This window comes from Chiloscyllium plagiosum, chromosome 10 (assembly GCF_004010195.1).
Source record: "Chiloscyllium plagiosum isolate BGI_BamShark_2017 chromosome 10, ASM401019v2, whole genome shotgun sequence".
Classification (NCBI taxonomy): Eukaryota; Metazoa; Chordata; class Chondrichthyes; order Orectolobiformes; family Hemiscylliidae; genus Chiloscyllium; species Chiloscyllium plagiosum.
This window is the reverse complement of record NC_057719.1, coordinates 8,077,284-8,096,608: the sequence shown is the minus strand read 5'-3', so window position 1 is coordinate 8,096,608 and position 19,325 is coordinate 8,077,284. Positions and strand designations below refer to the sequence as shown.

At 39.6% G+C, this 19,325-nt stretch overlaps 1 protein-coding gene across 4 annotated transcripts in view; it reads right to left on the bottom strand.

Moving 5' to 3' along the window:
- Positions 1-19,325, bottom strand: part of LOC122553367 (centrosomal protein of 128 kDa) — a 407,594-nt gene that overhangs the window by 84,459 nt on the left and 303,810 nt on the right. The window contains exon 19 of one of the 4 annotated variants that reach the window (XM_043696984.1): positions 18,303-18,326. The exons of the other annotated variants lie outside the window; for them this stretch is intronic. The gene's annotated coding sequence lies outside the window, so the exon portion shown is untranslated. Of the gene's footprint in view, positions 1-18,302; positions 18,327-19,325 lie in introns of those variants that run through there. 4 annotated transcript variants of the gene reach the window in all.

Genomic DNA, 19,325 nt, shown 5'->3' with positions numbered 1-19,325 from the left:
ATCACTAAAGCCTTTTAGGGAAAGAAATGTCCTTACCCGGTCTGGCCTATGTGTGACTTCAGACCCACAGCAATGTGACTGACTTTTAACTACTCTCTGCACAATTAGGGATGGGCACCAAAAGCTGGCCTGGCCAATGACACTACCATTCCATGAATGGCAAAAGAAAACCATTCAGAGCATATCACTCCTAGATTACATCTCTCATCAACTTATTATCACTTGTGCAAATTGAAAATATAATAAAATACAAATATATTAATGAATTAAATGAAACACCCAAACTGGAGAAGAAGCATCCATGAACGAGTCAATCTCTTCAACCTGCCCAGATAGAAACCTAGTACAAAAGCGAAAGGAGCATCCATAAACCCGTGCAGCCCAGGTACCCGATGAACGGGCTGTGTTGACCCAACACTGGACTTTTAGTCACCTCAGAACCCACAACACCAGACTGGAAGAAAGTCACCTCAATCCTAAGGGACTGCCTAAGCAGAAACATTATTCAGGGCAACCAGGAGGAACTCTCCTGCTGTTCTTTGAAACAGTTCCGTGGTGTTTTTCACATCGACCCGAAAGAACGCAGCCATGTCATCCAAAACACAGCACCACTGACAGCATAACTCTCCCGTTAGTGCTGCACTGGGTGGGTCAGCCTAGAATCTGATGTCAAGCCTCTAGACCAGAACTTGAATTTCTGCCTCAGAGGTGCAAATACTGACAACTGAACCAGTAAGATCAAGTTTGTGAATGTGATTTTACACTGCATGACAAAGTCTTTTACCACTTTATAAAATGTTGCCAGTCTAGATATGAAGAATAAAATTATGGCATGAAAACATTTTTGTTTGCTGAAGGAATCTTCATGCTGTTTCACTGCTCCAGACCTGCCAAATGTCTCATGACACTTCTGTAATACCATCGATGAGTGTTCAATCCTATGAGGCTAAGGTTCAAATTTGAAATGAAATCACAGAGTTCAGGATTTTCTGCTGTGCTGATCAACTGCAAATCAAAATGGCAGGGGTTTCACAATTCATATAAGCTGAAATTGACTTGACTCAAAGTACAAAATTGCAATTTGAAGAAAAAGTCAGGATTTAGATTCATTGCACTTAAGAAATCAAATGGAAAAGTTTATTAAACTGAATATAAAAATCCTGCCCACCTGATTCATGACTAAATGACAGATCAAAAGATGCACATTGATAGCCAAAACACAAGCTATGATATTCTCAGATACTTACTGAAGTACACAGTGGAGATGTAGAGCTCGATTCAGAAATAAAAGGGGACCTGGTGATCGATGGCATTGAATGTTGATACTTCAATATGCTACCTCTCCAGTTAAGTACTTGTAAGATTGGCAGTTTTCATGCAAGTCCATCTGCGCTAGACTTACCTGCTCAGGTTTGATCCTGTGCAGAAAGCAATTGAAGAGTACTACATGACACATCACAGGACACCCTAGGTTTAATTCCCAATTTGCATTGATCTAGCAGACTGAAGGCAGGCAGCTGCAATGGGCTTCACTGGCCTATAAACTACGCCAGGGCATTTGGGAGAGATAGCAGAAGAAGTCAAGGTTCCTGGTCTTTAATACAATCCAGTGAACATGGGATGGCTGTCAGGTGGGAAGATGCAAATCAGTTGAGAAGAGAACTTGACTGACTGCAGTGTCATTAAAGGTCAAGGAGCCTGCTTAAATCAATCTTTAAGTTCTCAGAGATCAATGGGCTGCTTGAGCAAGGAAGCGTACATTAGAGCCTGAAGTATAGAAAAAGTTAAACTAAATTAAGCACCTGTAAAATAGCAATGGACAGGGAATTAACAGCGTTGCAACATCACACGGCCTCTGTCTGCTGATTGTGCTGCTGAACACTGCTGCATTTATCATAAAAGCAAAGTACTGGAGATGCTGAAGATCTGAATAATTACAGAAAACACTGGAGAAACTCAACAGTTCTGGCAGCATCTGTGGAGAGAGAAAAAAATGGAACTGAAGAGTCATTGGATTCGAAACATTAAATCCAATTTCCTCTCCATAGATGTTGACAGACTGGATAGGTTTTTTCAGCACTTTGTTTTTATTTTTTGCACTTACCCTGTTCATTTCCATCCTTTAGTCCCCATATAAGTGCAATAATGAAGTTTAATAAATCTACCTAGAGACATTCTTGAGTACATCTCAACCAACCTGTTCACTAATGTATTAACTATATTTCATATACTGTAAAGTAAAATATTTATTGCACTATGACATGATCCATTCATTGTTTGCATTATTGTAATCTAGTGCAGGCAATTCATCTTCCCTGTACTCATCATAATCAATGATGACAAAAAGAAAAACTTGCATTAGGATAGCACCTTTCAGAACCTCAGTACATACCGATGTGCTTTATAGTGTCAAATATACTGTGTTTGTGGTACAGTCCACTAGAATAAAGTATTGAATGCAGTCACTTTGTAATGCAGGAAACACAGCAGTCAATTCTAAATAATAAAATCCGACTGTACAAGAATCTCAATAACCTATGAATATAAAAGCTGCCATCCATATCACAACAAAGAAACAGCATAAAACTGTAATACATTTTTGCGAATAAAGTGACACGGGGCAGACACAGCTTTATTCAAATTACTTGTCAAACATTCTGTGCTGACTCACAGCTGCCAGGATATGAAGATGCAGTTCAATTCTCAGCTTGCTGAAACAGAACTTGCTTTTATCAGATTTCAGTACAGGCAAAACATGGTCTAACCAACCCTCACATTTCAAAATGATGGCCACTTCCTACTTCCACTTTGATCAATAGAATCAGATTATATTCCAATCACTATAATGTTGCCCACAAACTAATTAATAAGGTCCGTCTGTGACTAGAATGGTAAAATATGAACATAAGAGATACTAATGAACCCATCAGGAATTGAGTTTGTACATGGGGACAGGAACAGTATTAATTTTTCAGGTCTGTGATGATTCATCAGAACTGAGAGTAGTCAGAACTATATTAGGTTTTGAGCAAATGAAAGGGTGAGGAAATAAAGAGGAAAGGGATGACTCCCCACTTTCAGGGTAGAATGACATGAGAAAGGATTTATGCCTTTCATTGTCCTGACTCCACTAATACTTTTCCAGTGTATGGTGGATGGTCTTTTGCCAGTTGAGAGACCAATTAATGCCCACTTAAGGTCCTCTATCCATCACTGCTGGCAAACTACTACTGGGGAGGCAGGCATTTAACAACCAGGAGACTGCCTCATAAAACCAAAACCTCCCTGTGGGTTCAGAGAGACATATGCGACAGAATGCTCTTGAAGTGCATCATGTAGTCTCTGAGAGGCCTTGCCAGGACAAAGGGTCACCAGCTACCCCACCATCTCCATTCCTGATTATCCTGGATCTAATTTACCCACATTCAAAGCCTCCTCCATCCAGTTTAGTTTTCTAGGCCTGTCACAGTCCCAGAAGTGGCCACTGCTCCTACAGCCAACAAGACTGCTCGATGTAAATGATATCATTGAACAGTGAGACTGCCGCTGATCTGAATCTAACCAGTCACATGGCAGCCTGTTAGCTTAGATGCTCTGGCCACAGACCCTACCCCATTGCGGAAGTACTGCATTCACTGGCTTTAGAATAGTTTACAGGTCGGCGCAACATGAAGGGTCTATGACAATGGTGTTAAATGTTTGGGGCAACGGTGAGGAAAGGTTAGCCTGGCAGCAAGTTTACAGGCTCAGTATGGGGCCGGGTGCACAGGTAGGTTAGGAGCAGGAGGAAGCCAGTCAGTACATTGAGACTCTGAGATCATCAGCAGCGGCCATTACCGCTTTCCTGTGCTGCTGGCCAATCTGAACAGCTGGTGGTGCTCAGAAATGGGATTTCCTTTTCTTGAATTCCCATTCTGAACTCACCAAGGTCAACCCCTATGTATTATTGCTATGGGAGTGAAGTCTTATGGCATACTGGTACTGTCCCTCTCTCTGGGACAGAAGGTCTTGGTTAAGTCCCAAATAAAAGGCATCTGGATGGGTACTTGAGTAGAAGGATTTAGAGGCATATGAGTCAAGTGTTGGCAAAACGGATGAGATTAAGTTTGGACATCTGGTCAGCATGCACGAGTTGGACTGATGGGCCTGTTTCTGTGCTGTATATCTCTATGACTCTAAGTGTCATTACATGTTGGAACAGGTTGACTAAAGGTACATGCTACTGTTGCAGAGGAGCCAGATTTAATTCCTTGAACTGCCATCCAAACACCATTCAACTAAGGATCGGGAATGAGGAAGATAGGTCATCTCATTAAATCCACACCCATAATGGGATAAATTGGGGGTAAATTAGATATAATTCACAAAACAGCAACAAGCCATTCAGCTATGCTAGGTCGATGTCGATCTTGCTGTATTCAAATGACTCCAGCAATATATTTATGAAACTAATAAAAAAAATTCCAATATAATCTGCACATAGGCATAAGGCTCCTGGAAAAAAAGACTTTTCAACTTGTAAAACAGCTGGTGCAGCTTTCTTGTTGCTCAGAATAGAAGCTGCTTTCCTGCTGATGAAAGGAAATTTCTAGAGATTTTTAAAGCAATATTTCTCCTGCAGATATTTTCTAAATAAGCTGTTTACAGAGGTTATGAGCAGCTCTGGAGCGGATCAGACTTAAACCCAGCTCCCCCCCACCCCCATACTGAGCCTGTAAACTTGCTGCCAGGCTAACCTTTCCTCACCCTTGCCCCAAACATTTAACATTTAACACCATTGTCATAGACCCTTCATGTTGTGCCGACCTGTAAACTATTCTAAGCTCATCCCCCTACACTATCCCATCATCATCCATGAGTAGTCAGATGAGTACTTTGTTCTTGAAGTCCAAGGTTGATGAAGATGCTCCAAAGTAGAACCGAGCATACAGATAAGCATGAATGTAGCTTTGATCCTTAGAATCTGCTGAGTTAGCAGACACCCAGGTTGAGGTCTTACCAGTGTCCCCAGGTTGCTCAGCTAAATGGGAAATGAACTTCTACCCTTTTTTTTGCTAGCTGTGGCCACTGCTGAGCATTGTGGACGTGAACAGTAGATATTGATTGAAAACAGAATGGAGGTTTAATTTGGTGTTCCTGACAATGAAATAAAACAGGGTTGTTGAGATTTTGGAGAAGGTTTGTAGCTCAGGGTGTGGATCACTGAGCAAAGAGAGGGGTTTCAATCGTTTTTATTCTGAGTGATGTGAATTCCACGGAATGCCTACAAAACAAGTTTTTTTTTGTTTTTTGCATTAAAATTTGTCACACAACTAAACACAGATGGCTGAAAAAAAGTACATTTTGTCAAAGCTTTTTATTTTGCATTCATCAGGAGATTTGCAAGACCACCAATGTTTATACTGAAATAAAATATATTGTGAACACTGAATATCTGAAGTAAAAACAGAAAGTGCTGTTGAAATTCAGCAGGTCTGGTAGCATCAGTAGAGAGAGAAACAGAATTAACATTTTGAGTCCAATATGAGAGTCTTCTTCAGAAACATGTGTCTTTATTCTGTATGAGAACAAAGCATTGTTTAGTTGCTAGATGGACTCTGATTGGTAGGGGTGTTACCATGGTGGATGACAGAGACTGCTAACAGTTATTATACAGGCTTACTCATGAATAACCACAAATCAAGGAACTGGAAGGAGTTCAGTACTGGTAAAACCCAATTAAACTACAACAAACATAAAACATGGGTACTGTAATGGACTATTCACAATCTTAATTGACTACATTTAATTTAGCAACATTGGAACAACGTTCCTGCAAGGTGTCAGAGAATGATTGCAGCACAACATGAAGCTATTTGAACCATTGCATCCATGCCAATTCTGTGGAAGAGGAACACTCCTCGTCCCACTCCCTTGACTCTTACCTTGGCTCTGCAAATAGCTTTGCTTCAGATAATTACCTAATGCTCTTTTAAAAACTTTATTTAAGCCAGCTTCAGCGAGAGCATTCCAGACCCCAACTACATGCTGTGTATAAGGAATTCCCTCAGTTGACTGTTGCTCCTTTTGCCGAATACCTTAAAATCGGTCAATAAAAACCAAAAGAACTGCAGATGCTGGTAATCAGAGACAAAAACACAAATTGCTGGAAAAGCTCAGCAGGTCTGGCAGCATCTGTGGAGAGAAATCAGAGTTAACATTTTGGGTTGAGTGGCCCTTTTTTATGCTGAGCTTCTCCACCAATTTCTGTTTTTATTTGTAACCTTTAAATCAGTATTCTCTGGTTCAAACCAGGCTGCTGAATCTTTAAACCTACCTCCATCTTCTCTCTCTCTCTTAACATAAACTATTGGAGCAATGTCCTCTCATTAGTTAGGCCCATCTCCTTGATATTCACAGAGATTGATGTAGATACCTGTTCACCTTGACCCTGAACATAAGTCATCACAGATGGAAAACATTAGGAAGACTGCACAACCAGACTCCTGAATTGTGGACTGGCACAACAACAGCTGATATTTTTGCAGATTTTGGCTCCACAATGGAGGATGAATGCACAGAGCAAATGCATTTGGATGCTTTGAGCTGCAAGGATTACGAAGACAAAGAATGATCTGATCCTAGAATGAGGGGACAAAATCAAGTGCAAAGATTTAAAACAGCACACAATTTTATTTTAATACAATGTCAACAGTCTATAAAATGTACAAGTGGAGTTAATCACTTAAAAGTTGAATTTATGTCAACTTTTAAGAACAGATTCAATAGACAGTCGAAAGGAGATCGGATAGAAAGCAGGGTACAGGGTGCAGTGATGGGAATAAGGCTACGTTTTACGTGAAGAATAAATGTCAACATAGGATAGTTGTTTTTCTATGTTTTTTTTAGATTAGATTAGATTACTTACAGTGTGGAAACAGGCCCTTCGGCCCAACAAGTCCACACCGCCCCGCCGAAGCGCAACCCACCCATACCCCTACCCCTACATTTACCCCTAACCTAACACTACGGGCAATTTAGCATGGCCAATTCACCTGACCTGCACATCTTTTGGATTGTGGGAGGAAACCGGAGCACCCGGAGGAAACCCACGCAGACACGGGGAGAACGTGCAAACTCCACACAGTCAGTCGCCTGAGGCGGGAATTGAACCCGGGTCTCTGGCGCTGTGAGGCAGCAGTGCTAACAAAGGTCTGTATATTCACAAAATCGTTGTGAACCCAGTTGATGGTACAATTGGACAAGTCAGATCCCAAAACTAAATCTGGTTTGATTAGAATTTTTAAAAATTTAGTTAGCTAACATGGTGGTTAATCTCATGAGGCTGCAGGCTTCCTTTAACAACAGAACTCAACTTATTAGACGCACAAAGAAATTAAAAAGAAATACAGGTTATCTAAATATCAAAAACTGCAGGAACTAAAACACACAGTGAAAAGAAACTTAACCTGATCCCTGACACTATCCACTACAGAGACTCAAGTCCAGAGAAATTACCCCTATATCTCAGTCTTACTTAACTGACATCTGACAGTTCTTTTTTAATATTCGTTCATGGATGCGGATGTCACTGGCTAAGACGTTAAAAATCATGCAACACCAGGTTATAGTCCAATGCGTTTATGTGGAAGCACTAGCTCTCGGAACACTGCTCCTTAAGGAACAATGCTTCGCAAGCTAGTGCTTCCAATAAACTTGTTGGATTATAACTTTTAACTTTGTATACCCCAGTCCAACACTGGTGTCTCCAAATACTGGCTAAGACAACATTTATAGCTTATTCCTAATTGCCATAAGGCAGTTAAGAGTCAGCCACATTGCTGTACATCTCAAGTCACATATAGACCAGACCAGGTAAGGACAGCAGTTTCCTTTCCTAAAGGACACTAGTGAACAAGGTGAGTTTTTCCTGACAATCCACAATGATTTCATCGTCATCACTAGATTCCTAATTCCAAATTTTTATTTAGTTCAAACTTCATCTGCCATGGCAGGATTCAAACCAAGGACATTACCTGGATTAACGGTCTAGTGATAATACCTCTTTGCTATGGACTGTGGAGACAATTTGGTAAGTCCTTTTTGACAATATAGATGTGAACTTCTTCACAAATCTGACAGCCCAATCTTTCTCAGTTTGATGCAGATTTCTAACCATGCAGATTTCTATCCAAACTCTCCAAGTTTAGAACTTTCACACATTAAATCCATCTGCTGAGTTAATTTACTCCCTGAATTGCTCCAAATCCTCTTTCTAGGAGGGGAACTAAACTGGATTCTGAACCCAGCAGTGGTGCCTCCTGAACCTCTGTAAAAACTTGTGTCTGAACTGAATATTTTTAAAAAAACTTAGTCATTATAGATTGTTCTGAACTGAAACAAAGCTAATGGCTTTACATCATTACCACACCTGTCGTAAACACCCATCGCTATAAATCTCTTTCCATTAACAGCAGAGGGATTTGCAGTCACCTGCTCTCTGATACTTACTGGATTAGGTCACCTTTCTGGAAGGACTCTTTGATTTGTTTTGTTTTTACAAAGGAAAGCCCTTCACAAAAGCAGTTGACATCCATATACTACTATTCTGAAATCCAAACTCCAAAAACAGTATTAATATATGTAGGTCTTTCATCTTTCATCACAAATGAACAATTTAAGACATTTTTCAGGTACATATCATTCTGGTCATATTAGCTCAAGTTATACACATATTATTGCAAGTTATATGCAAATTACTGTATTTCACCATCAAAACAGAAAGAAGGAGCTGCCATGTAAAGCTTCCTTACAGGAAACAAATTTACAACGCATTGACCAGCTTGGCAAGTAGCATTTTACAGAGCAAATATGTGGCTGCCATATGTTACCCAGCAATCACTGAAAACGAAATGTGCTTAACAAAAGCAACTCCTGCTTCACCAATGTACTTACAGCACTGTAGTTAATAAAGGCTGCCAGATACAATTTCCCTTCCCTTCCCAAAATGACAAAAAAATGGCATCTGCATCTCAATGCAGGACAGGCTCAATGTTATTTTGTTTTGTCAGAACTGAAATTGTTTTCAATGAAAGCTAATTTACAAAAGTAATTTGCAGCAAAAATCTACTCAATACGCTAATGTTAAACACCAAACAAGTGCACAGACAACACAAAGCAAACATGTGCATCTCAGGCACTCTGTTGAAACATGTATACTCTTGTCACTATGCTTCAGCAACAGTGAAATCCCCTCATAGTCCATCAAGTATAGCTCCTTGACTGGCTTACAACAACCATCAAGTATTCTTTGATTGAAACTCAATGATTTCCTTTTAATTATCTGCAAGTACATAAAGCCAATGAAACCACTTAAGAGAATTTGCTGAGGTTGTAATTACAGAAGAAGCTTTCAGTCATCAAATTGATAACAGCATTCTATATGGGGGAGCCAGGGCATTAAAACCAGGCTTTACATGGCCAACATATATTGTTTTACATCAAGTGAATGTGCCAACTGAAAAAAAGCAAAGGCTTAAACTCCCCTTTATATTAGTCAGTGGAAAATTCCTACATTTAAATAATTAGAAGATGCAAACTATTGTCTTTGCCCCCGATACATTTCATTGCTGAACCACTGTCAGAGGTTGAATCATTTTGTTTCCAATCTTAGCATCCAGTTGACCTAAAGCTGGACTTCTGACACCAGCATTATCCTCCACAGCATGGTGGCTCAGTGGCTAGCACTGCTGCCTCACAGCACCAGGGACCTGGGTTTAATTCCACCCTTGGGTGACTGGCTGTGTGGAGTTTGCATTTTCTTTGCCTGGGTTTCCTCCCACTGTCCAAAATTGCACATAGTATCCAGGCTAGTTGTATCAGTCGTGGGAAATGCAGGGTTACAGGAGTAGGGCCTCCTTTGGAGGGTTGGTGCCGACTCGATGGGTTGAATGGCGTATTTCCACACTGTAGGGATTCTTTGATTATCACTTCCACTCTGTAATAACAATTCCCTTGAGGCACATAGCTTCTGGTCTGGAAAAGCCTTGTGTTTCTAATTCTTTATAACTGTGACCTCATCACCCTGTCTCTATAACCTCCTCCAACCCTATAGCTCTTCAAGATCTTTGCATTCCTCCAATTCTAGCCTCTGCATGGTCTCAATCTCCTTCACCCCACTATTGGCAGCTGTCCATGAATCAAGCCAAAGTCTTCAAGAAACCTTCCTGCCCTTCTTTGCTCTTTTAAGCACTCCATTAAACCTACATCTCTGAACAAGTGGCAAATCACTTTATCTTTAACATGGCTCAATGACAACATTTTTTTGATAATGCTCTTATGAAGCAGCTGGGAACATTTTAGATTACTCATTACTTTGCTTTAAATGTATTTTCTCATTATAACTATACTAGTCACAAGAGTTTGTTGCCCACCAATGATACTGCTTAAAGAACTGTTAATGTTGCTCCACAGAGAAACAGTACAGCCCGATGAGTGGAGAAATCACTGGACAAAATCGCAATGCATGAATTAACAAATCAAAACAGGGTAATATAACATCCAAGACAGCAATAACATCACACAAAAAAATCTAAATGGACTTTAGTTATTCAGTAGCTTTCTTTTTAGGAATAGCAATTGACAATATGACCTTGGCAAATACATTTTAATTAAACACTTGCCTGATGAGTCAATAGCAATTACATTGACAGATTTGAACTGGCTAGTTTAACAATGCACAGTTCCATAAAGTTCTGAGCTTATTTAAAAAGAACATTATACATTAAGTGAGGTCTATTAGTCATAGAATAGCATATACAATGGTTCTATATTTAAAAAAAACTCAGCCTTGCTCAAAGAGGATGGATTCTAAATAAAGGAATACTCAATAGGACAGTCAGCAGCCGGAAAAGCAAAATAAGTCCTTTTCAGATTGGATGTGCCACAGTTGTTTGTATTATGGGATCTGCACAAGTGCAGAAACTGTCACGCCTACCACTCTTCTGAAACCCAACTTAATTTCCTCAGGATGCTGGTGTATAAAGGACATTTATCCATGACTTCAAAAAAGGAAATGCTGTCACCTTTGTCGTCCTTTTAAAGAATCTACCTTCTGTGGCATCTCAGAGATCTTCACATATGGTGCTTTGATGTACAGATAGCCTGGTATCAGTAAATGTGGTACTGGCTTTGCAGATTGCAAAATACCACAACAAGAATGAGATAAATGGCTAATCGAATTCTAATGATATTGAATTGGCAAGACACCAGGAAAGATTCCTGCTCCTTATCATGCCTTGGGATCAATGACATCTATTGAAGGACCAAAATGACTTCCAGTAGGATCATGACTCATGTGTGTTCCTAAATGCACAACTCTAGATCTAAAAACACAGAGTTAAAAAGCACACAACACCAGGTTATAATCCAACAGGTTTAATTGGAAGCACTAGCTTTCGGAGCACCGCTCCTTCATCTGGTGGACAACCACCTGATGAAGGAGTGGTGCTCCGAAAGCTACTGCTTCCAATTACATGTGTGTTCCTAAATGCACAACTCTAGATCTAAAAACACAGAGTTAAAAAGCACACAACACCAGGTTATAATCCAACAGGTTTAATTGGACAACCACCTGATGAAGGAGCGGCGCTCCGAAAGCTAGTGCTTCCAATTAAACCTGTTGGACTGTAACCTGGTGTTGTGTGATTTTTAAATTTGTACATCCCAGTCCAACACTGGCATCTCCAAATCATAAAAACACAGAGTTCAGCCAATGGGGTATCAGGCAGTCCTCACCATAGCCTCACAGTAAGAAACTAGAGAATCATTCAATTTCCCATCCAAGGCCTGAGAAAAAGAAAGCTTATCCTCATGGCTAATACAAACCTACTCCGAGACATGAGTTACTTTCAACAGAACACAAAGGGTTATTTCACTTTTAATTCCTTTTCTAAACCAAACTCTAGCATTAATGTTGGTCTGTATGCTTAGGGTTAGTGATTAACACATCTAGGCACTCATCACAAACAGATGAGATTGAGGGGTCAAGGATAGCTCCATCAGATCCTTGATGCTATAAAATTCTATTTATAATACAATGCAGCCACAAATCTGCTATTACTGAAATTGTTGATAGTTGTATCGCAAAGTAAATCTACCTCTCGCAGGCCACGGTTTGAAGTCTGGCGCACAGAAGGAGATTTACAAATGTGTCAGTGTAAATTCCAAACACAAGCTGTCACTTGCTATAACTATTGCAAGCAAATTCAATACATGCACCCAAGGTGGCAAATTATTGCCACCCACCACTTCAATTGAATCACAGGCTGTGTGTGTGTAAATGCACCAAAGATCCACCTGCTCAGCAGGAAGTGTTATTTTATAATGGTTCAGCACATTGTTGGTCCGTCTTTCTCAGAGGTAATCAAGTAAAGACTTCAACAATGATATCTTCAACCTGCTACACATAATTGGACACATAGTTACAAAGGCAAATTTAATTTCCTTTTCCACTGCACTCATGCCTCTTCAGCTTAAGGCAGTAAAGGCAAAAAAAAACTTGTCAACAACTAATTTAATAGAGATTGCTGGTTGCATATAAGCTGACAACATTCTGACACTTTACATTCAGTGGACGTTGTCTATGGATTCTAAGAATATCTTTGACAAAGTGCCACATGAAAGGCTGTTTAACAATAAAATTACAGCTCTTGTAATCGGAGGGTTACAGTCAACTTTGATATAAAAATTCGTTTGAGGATGGAAAATAGCAAGTGTAATAAATGGTTATTTTCAGATAAGAGGATTATGGAGTTTTTCTTTAAAGGGAGAGGCAGAATACACAAATTGACACAGTTCTAAAGAATGAGATATGTATGAACAGAGGGACCAGAGAATTTGTGTGCACAGATATTTGAGGGTGGCAGAACATACTGAGAGAGTAGTTTGCAAAGTACATGAAGGCTTAAATAGTGGCATTAAGTACCAAACAAAAGGAAGTAATGCTGAATCTTTCTAAAGTCCAGATTATGCCAAACCTTGAGTGTTGTGCCCAGGTCTGGTCACTTTAGGAAGAATGTGCTATTCCTTGAGACAGTGCAGAGGATACCAGAATGATTCCAAGGATGAGGGAGTTTAGCTTCAAGATTAATTTTGAGAAGCTGAGGTTTTCCTTGGGGCAAAGGAGTTTGAAGGAGATTTGATCGACCTGTACAAGATTGTGAAAGAACAAAGAAAAGAGGTTCCCATGAAGAGATGGTACCTAGGGGCGGGATGGGCGGGAGACAGTTTTTAGATAAGAGGCAGAGAGGCGATAAGCAAAATAACTTTTTTTTTTAATCTGGAACTTGCTGCTTACAACGCTGGTAGAAGTGGAAATGGTTGTTGCTTTTAAAAAATTGCATAGGCATTTGAGAAAAATAAACATGTAGATCCATGGGTGTAGAACTAAGCAATGAGACTGACTGTGTTGCTCCATAGAGGCAGCATGGGTTTGACAGTCAGAAGAGTTGCCTATAGTTTTATGAGACATAGGAGCAGATGTAGGCCATTCAGCCCATTGAGTCAGCTCCACCATTCAATGAGATCACAGCTGACCTGATAATCTTCAGCCTTTCAAATCCTATCTATCTCAGTCTTGAATATACTTAATGGCCCAGCCTCAACAGCCCTCTGCATTAAAAAAAAAACCACAGGTTCGCTAGCCTCTGCGAGAAGAAATTTCTCTTCTCTGTCTTAAATGTGTGACCACATGAGATTATGCCCTCTGGTCTGAGACTCTCCCAGAATTGGAAACAGCCTTTCATGTAAGCATGTTGTATGTTGAGAGATACAGCTAAAACAAAACTGACCTTATTGAAGTCAGGTGACCATTTCTTTTATACTCACTCATAGTCCAGAAAGAACTAAAACAAACTACGTGTCTGTGAGTAAAGTAGATGCTAGACATGACTGCATGAGTTGATTTCAACTGTTCAAGAAAAGATTTAAGAGGACTCTGTCTTATGACAGCTACATCTAATTGATCCATCAAGAAGAAATATGAAAGATCACTAGACCAGTGCTTAACATAAAATTCTTGGATGAATGGCACATTTCAAAGTTAACAGTGATGAGGTACTATGTTAAAACCTTTAATTCATTCAGAGGATGTGGACGCCATTGGAAAGACTACCATTTATTGCCCATCCTTGATCGCCCTTGAGAAAATAGTGGTAAGTCTTCTGCTTGAACCACTGCATTTGATGGTGAAGTTCCTCTCAGAGTAGTATAAGGTAAGGAGTTTCTCTTGGCAGAGATGGTCACTGCTTGGTAGATTCCACTTCACAACTGAATTGAATGTTAGGTCATGCGTTCTGTTTCTTTATCTGAGGAATTGCAAATGAAGCTTAAGTTTCATTCTTTGAGGCACTTAATTCTTTGAGGAGGTGACCAAGCATGTGGATGAGGGTAGAGCAGTGGATGTAGTATACATGGATTTTAGTAAGGCATTTGATAAGGTTCCCCATGGTAGGCTTATGCGGAAAGTCAGGAGGCATGGGATAGAGGGAAATTTGGCCAATTGGATAGAAAACTGGCTAACCGGTCGAAGTCAGAGAGTGGTGGTAGATGGCAAATATTCAGTCTGGAGCCCAGTTACAAGTGGAGTTCCGCAGGGATCAGTTCTGGGTCCTCTGCTGTTTGTAATTTTTATTAATGACTTGGATGAGGGATTTGGTTTGAGAATCTTTGAATTGGGAATGTCATAACTTCCCATCTGTTCTGTCAAATTGTAGGTTATGGCTGTGAGTAATTAGTTGAAGCTGAGGTGCAGCATTGGAAAGAGGAAGATAGAGAGGAATGGTGCAATGGCTTGGCTTGGTTGACCCCTATTTATACTGAAATGCAGCTTGTGGTGGTTCCTTAGTTAAGTATTAACATATTTTAGGAAAGATGTGGAAGCTTTGGAGAGGGTGCAGAGAAGATTTACCAGGATGTTGCCTGGAATGGAGAGGAAGTCGTACGAGGATAGGTTGAGAGTTCTCGGTCTTTTCTCGTTGGAACGGCGAAGGATGAGGGGTGACTTGATAGAGGTTTATAAGATGATCAGAGGAATAGATAGAGTAGACAGTCAGAAACTTTTTCCCCGGGTGCAACAGAGTGTTACAAGGGGACATAAATTTAAGGTGAAGGGTGGAAGGTATAGGGGAGATGTCAGGGGTGGGTTCTTTACCCAGAGAGTGGTGGGGGCATGGAATGCGCTGCCCATGGGAGTGGTAGAGTTAGAATCTTTGGTGACCTTTAAGCGGCAATTGGATAGGTACATGGATGGGTGCTTAAGCTAGGACAAATGTTCGGCACAACATCGTGGGCCGAAGGGCCTGTTCTGTGCTGTATTGTTCTATGTTCTAAGTTTCTTACTGTTCAAATTATGGTGCTTTCTCTGACGACTGTATAAATAAACATTTTACCAATTCATATACATATAACAGAGGGTGCCAACATGATATTTCAACCCATTATCACATGATTAAAAATAGAAACAGAAACATCAAACTAACATAAACAAGACCACAGATTTAAAAATCTATCAACTGTCAGAATTTTAATTATTTTGATTGAGAGCAAATTTCTTTAAAGCTGAATCAATTACAATTTGTTTTGTCAATTGAAGAAGTCTCACTGCCTTTTGAAATAATCTCTGCAATGCTGGAGATGTCAATTTCGTCTCCACTGCTACTTAAAGACAGACAAACACTTGTTAAAGATTGTTACATTTGATCCTTCAACTACAGTACGGCATCTACACATTTCCTGCCCTAATTCTGACCACTCCTTTCTTTTCCTGAAGCTGTTGGACACATTTATACAGCTGTCTATTGGTCCATGGGGGATGATCCGAGAATAGCTTGTCCCCAATATTCCCTGGCTCTGTACTACTTTAAAACTGTGTATCTTGAACATCTTGCAGTTCTGATGAAAGGTTATTGATTTGAAACGTCAGCTGTTTTTCTCTCTGCAGATGTTGAGTGTGCAGAGCATGCAAACATTTTTGTTTTGTATGAAGTTTTCACACTTCCAGATTCCACACTGTTTTACTTTTATTACTGTCTCTTGTTTGTTCATTTGCATTATTCCCAGCAGTTAGTGAAACCCACCAAGAGGTTATGTTAGTGGCTCATCCAGTGGGTAGCATTCTCACTTCTCAGTAACAAAACTAAAGGTTTAACTCTCATCTTGAGACATGAATTCAAAGGTTTGACTGGCATGTCAGTGAGGTATGAAAGAAGTGTTGCCTTTCAGATAGGCATTAAAATTGAGGCCCTGCCTACCATCTAGGCACATTTTAAACATTCCCAACAGCACCACCTTAAATATAAGGAGAACTCTCACAGCATCTTGGTCGACATTATGCCTCATCCAACATTATCAGAGCTGATATTCTAGTTGTTATTTTACTGTTTGGGGGATCCAGCAGTGTACAAATTTGTTCCAAATTTCCTATATTACAACAGTGGTTATGATACAAAAATTTATTAACTGACTATAAATTGCAATGCCCCAAGGTCAAAAAAGAATTCTATAAATGCATGCATGTTTATGATCCATGGAAACACGGATCTCGACGAGCACAAGATAGATTGAGCAATTTATTGCAGAATGCTTGGTATTCAAGAGCTGCCCATCAAAATGTGAACACCACCACAGCAATCTCTTAACAAACGGCATGACTGCAAATTCATATCTGAAAATTTTAAATGGTGAGCAATTATATGCCTTAGAGAACGCAGTGAGACCTTTACATTGATGGAGATGAACAGATATTAGAAAGCTGTTCCTCAATGCTTATTGGGACTTTACAGTTTCTGTTTGATCTGGTTAAGGATACAGAAACAATGGTTAGGATGGAAAAATATTTATAAGCATGATACCAGAGCGGGTGGAGCCAACTGGAAACAATGAACAGACATAAAAAAGATGAAAATCATACAATCATAGAGTATTTCAGCACACAAAGGGGCTCTTTGGCCCATCGTGTTTGGCTAGTCATCAAGTACCTATTTATTCAAATCCTTGGTCCCTAGCCAAGCATGCTATGGTACCACAATTGTCAATTTTATTCACTCATGGGATGTGGACAATGCTGGCTTGGCCAGCATTTAATGCCCATCCCTAGCCTAGTTGTGCTTGAGAAGGTGATGGTGAGTGGACTTTTTGAATTGCTGCAGATTACAATTCTGTAGGTTGACCCACAATACCATTCGGGAGAAATTCCAGGTCTTTTTTCCAATGACATTGAAGGAACTGCGATATTGTTTTCAAATCAGGATGGTGAGTAGCTCACCAAATTAGTCACATGATAGGGGTTTCAGAGTTGATACGAGATTTATAAGCCTGTAGATCCTGATGACTGGTACCACATCCAATGACTCATCCCATTGAACATTCACAGAGTGCAGCATGCCGACTGTGCTCAGAAAACCCGTGCCAGTAAGCCTCAGAAATAAACATCCACCAGTAGATGCGTTTCTGCAACTGGAAGTAATTCATTTATTAATTCAGATCAATTTAAGATCATCAGTTAGGCTCTATATAAGCTATATTATATAAATGCACAGGATCCTGTCTTATTTGGCAGAAGTAAATTTGTGCATATATTACATCTTTTTCATAAAAACGAATCATAGATAGAGCCAATTTTTGCTGTATCACCATAGCAACACCCTGTCTCATCAGAATCTATATGCCTGGTCTGAGAATTAAACTTAACAGTTAACTATTCTTGCGGTATCTCCATGACAATGGTGGTCCAACTAATCAGCAGCCTCTCCCCATGCTGTCCCTTATTTCAAGTCTATTTCTTGAAACCTGGTTCTGATGTGGGCAAGACAAAAAGCTATTGCATTCTTTTAACAATGTTTAATTTCAGTACAACTGAGCAATTACTTACTCACTTACCAGACACTCTTCTTCCTGTAGAAGATTAAGAATCTTAAAAATCTGAATCTGAAATATCTAGAAAAAGCTAAAGCAATAGAGTGCCTCTTTCTTTTATCCCCCAACTCCCTAAATCACCCTAATCTGGAACTCTATTGGCTCACTAAAGTACTATGTTGCACTAAACTGGCTAGTTTATATGCTCCTAACATATCTGACCTACTTATCGATGAACCAGTTTGAGCACCTTCTTTGTTTAATTAGGTCTAACTGCTATTTCTTAAGATTGTGTTTTAACTCTTTAGTTTATAAGCATAAAAATATTGGAAATGAAGAGAGGAAAAGAAACTGAAAAAACTGAGATGCTTGACTGGCAGTGGGGACGAAATGCCATGAAACCATCAGGACCATATCCAACCGAAGCTGACAATCTATAGAGGAAGAAACAGGAGAAAGAAGATCAACAAGGCCCTGCAGTGATTAAATCAGGATGTTCCCCCCAACTCTACTCCAGAGCTGAGGAACCAATCCAACTGCCATCATATTTGATATTAAAGGCAGATGCCTCTGGGTGTATGCCTGTCAAACTGGTGGGCATAGGACATATGTGGTACTAATTACAGGAATATGTCAGCAGATTGGGATCTAGGATGCCCAGCTGTACTAGTAATGTTTGTACACGGAAGAACTGCTGCATTGCAATTCTGTCAATAATGAGGAACTTATACTTTCTACATCCTACCAGTGACATTTCCTGGCACAGTTTAAACAGGCACAGACGCCCACATCTCTCACACCTCTCTCTCACAAGTTTCTACGAACAATGTTTGAACCTTTGCATGTAAGACTACCAAGATGTGTGAAGCAATTTAATGAAATGATGATATTACTTTGTGACAAAAAGTAATATTAAAAAGATAAATTTATGGTTATTCAGATAATTAATTTTAACAAAAATGAAAAGGACATTTTTAAGAAAAAATTTTCTTTATTCTTAAAATTATTGGTTTATTAAAATGGCACCATACTATCCCACTGAAGCAAATACTTTGTAGACTGAAAGAGATTCAGTAGAATAATAGATAAGACTACATTTATACTGGCAACTTTCCCTGCATCATAACACAGACTTTGACTGCTATGTCACAGAACACTGACCCTGACATTTCCAATGAAGAAGATCTATTTATCATACTTCACTTTTATGAATCTAAGCTGCACAGCAGGTTCCCAGAATAGGGTTCAATATGATCAGACCGATCACATTGTGCACTGTATTGTCTGGAGTTCAAGCTAGTTATCAATCGCACACTTCTTCCAGGTTTATTCTTTTTGTAATCCTTGTATTACAAAAAATTGTTTATTGGGTGTTAGCTAATTACTGCAAATAACCAACCGTTTTTACCATTGCTAGTTAATGAATCATTTTG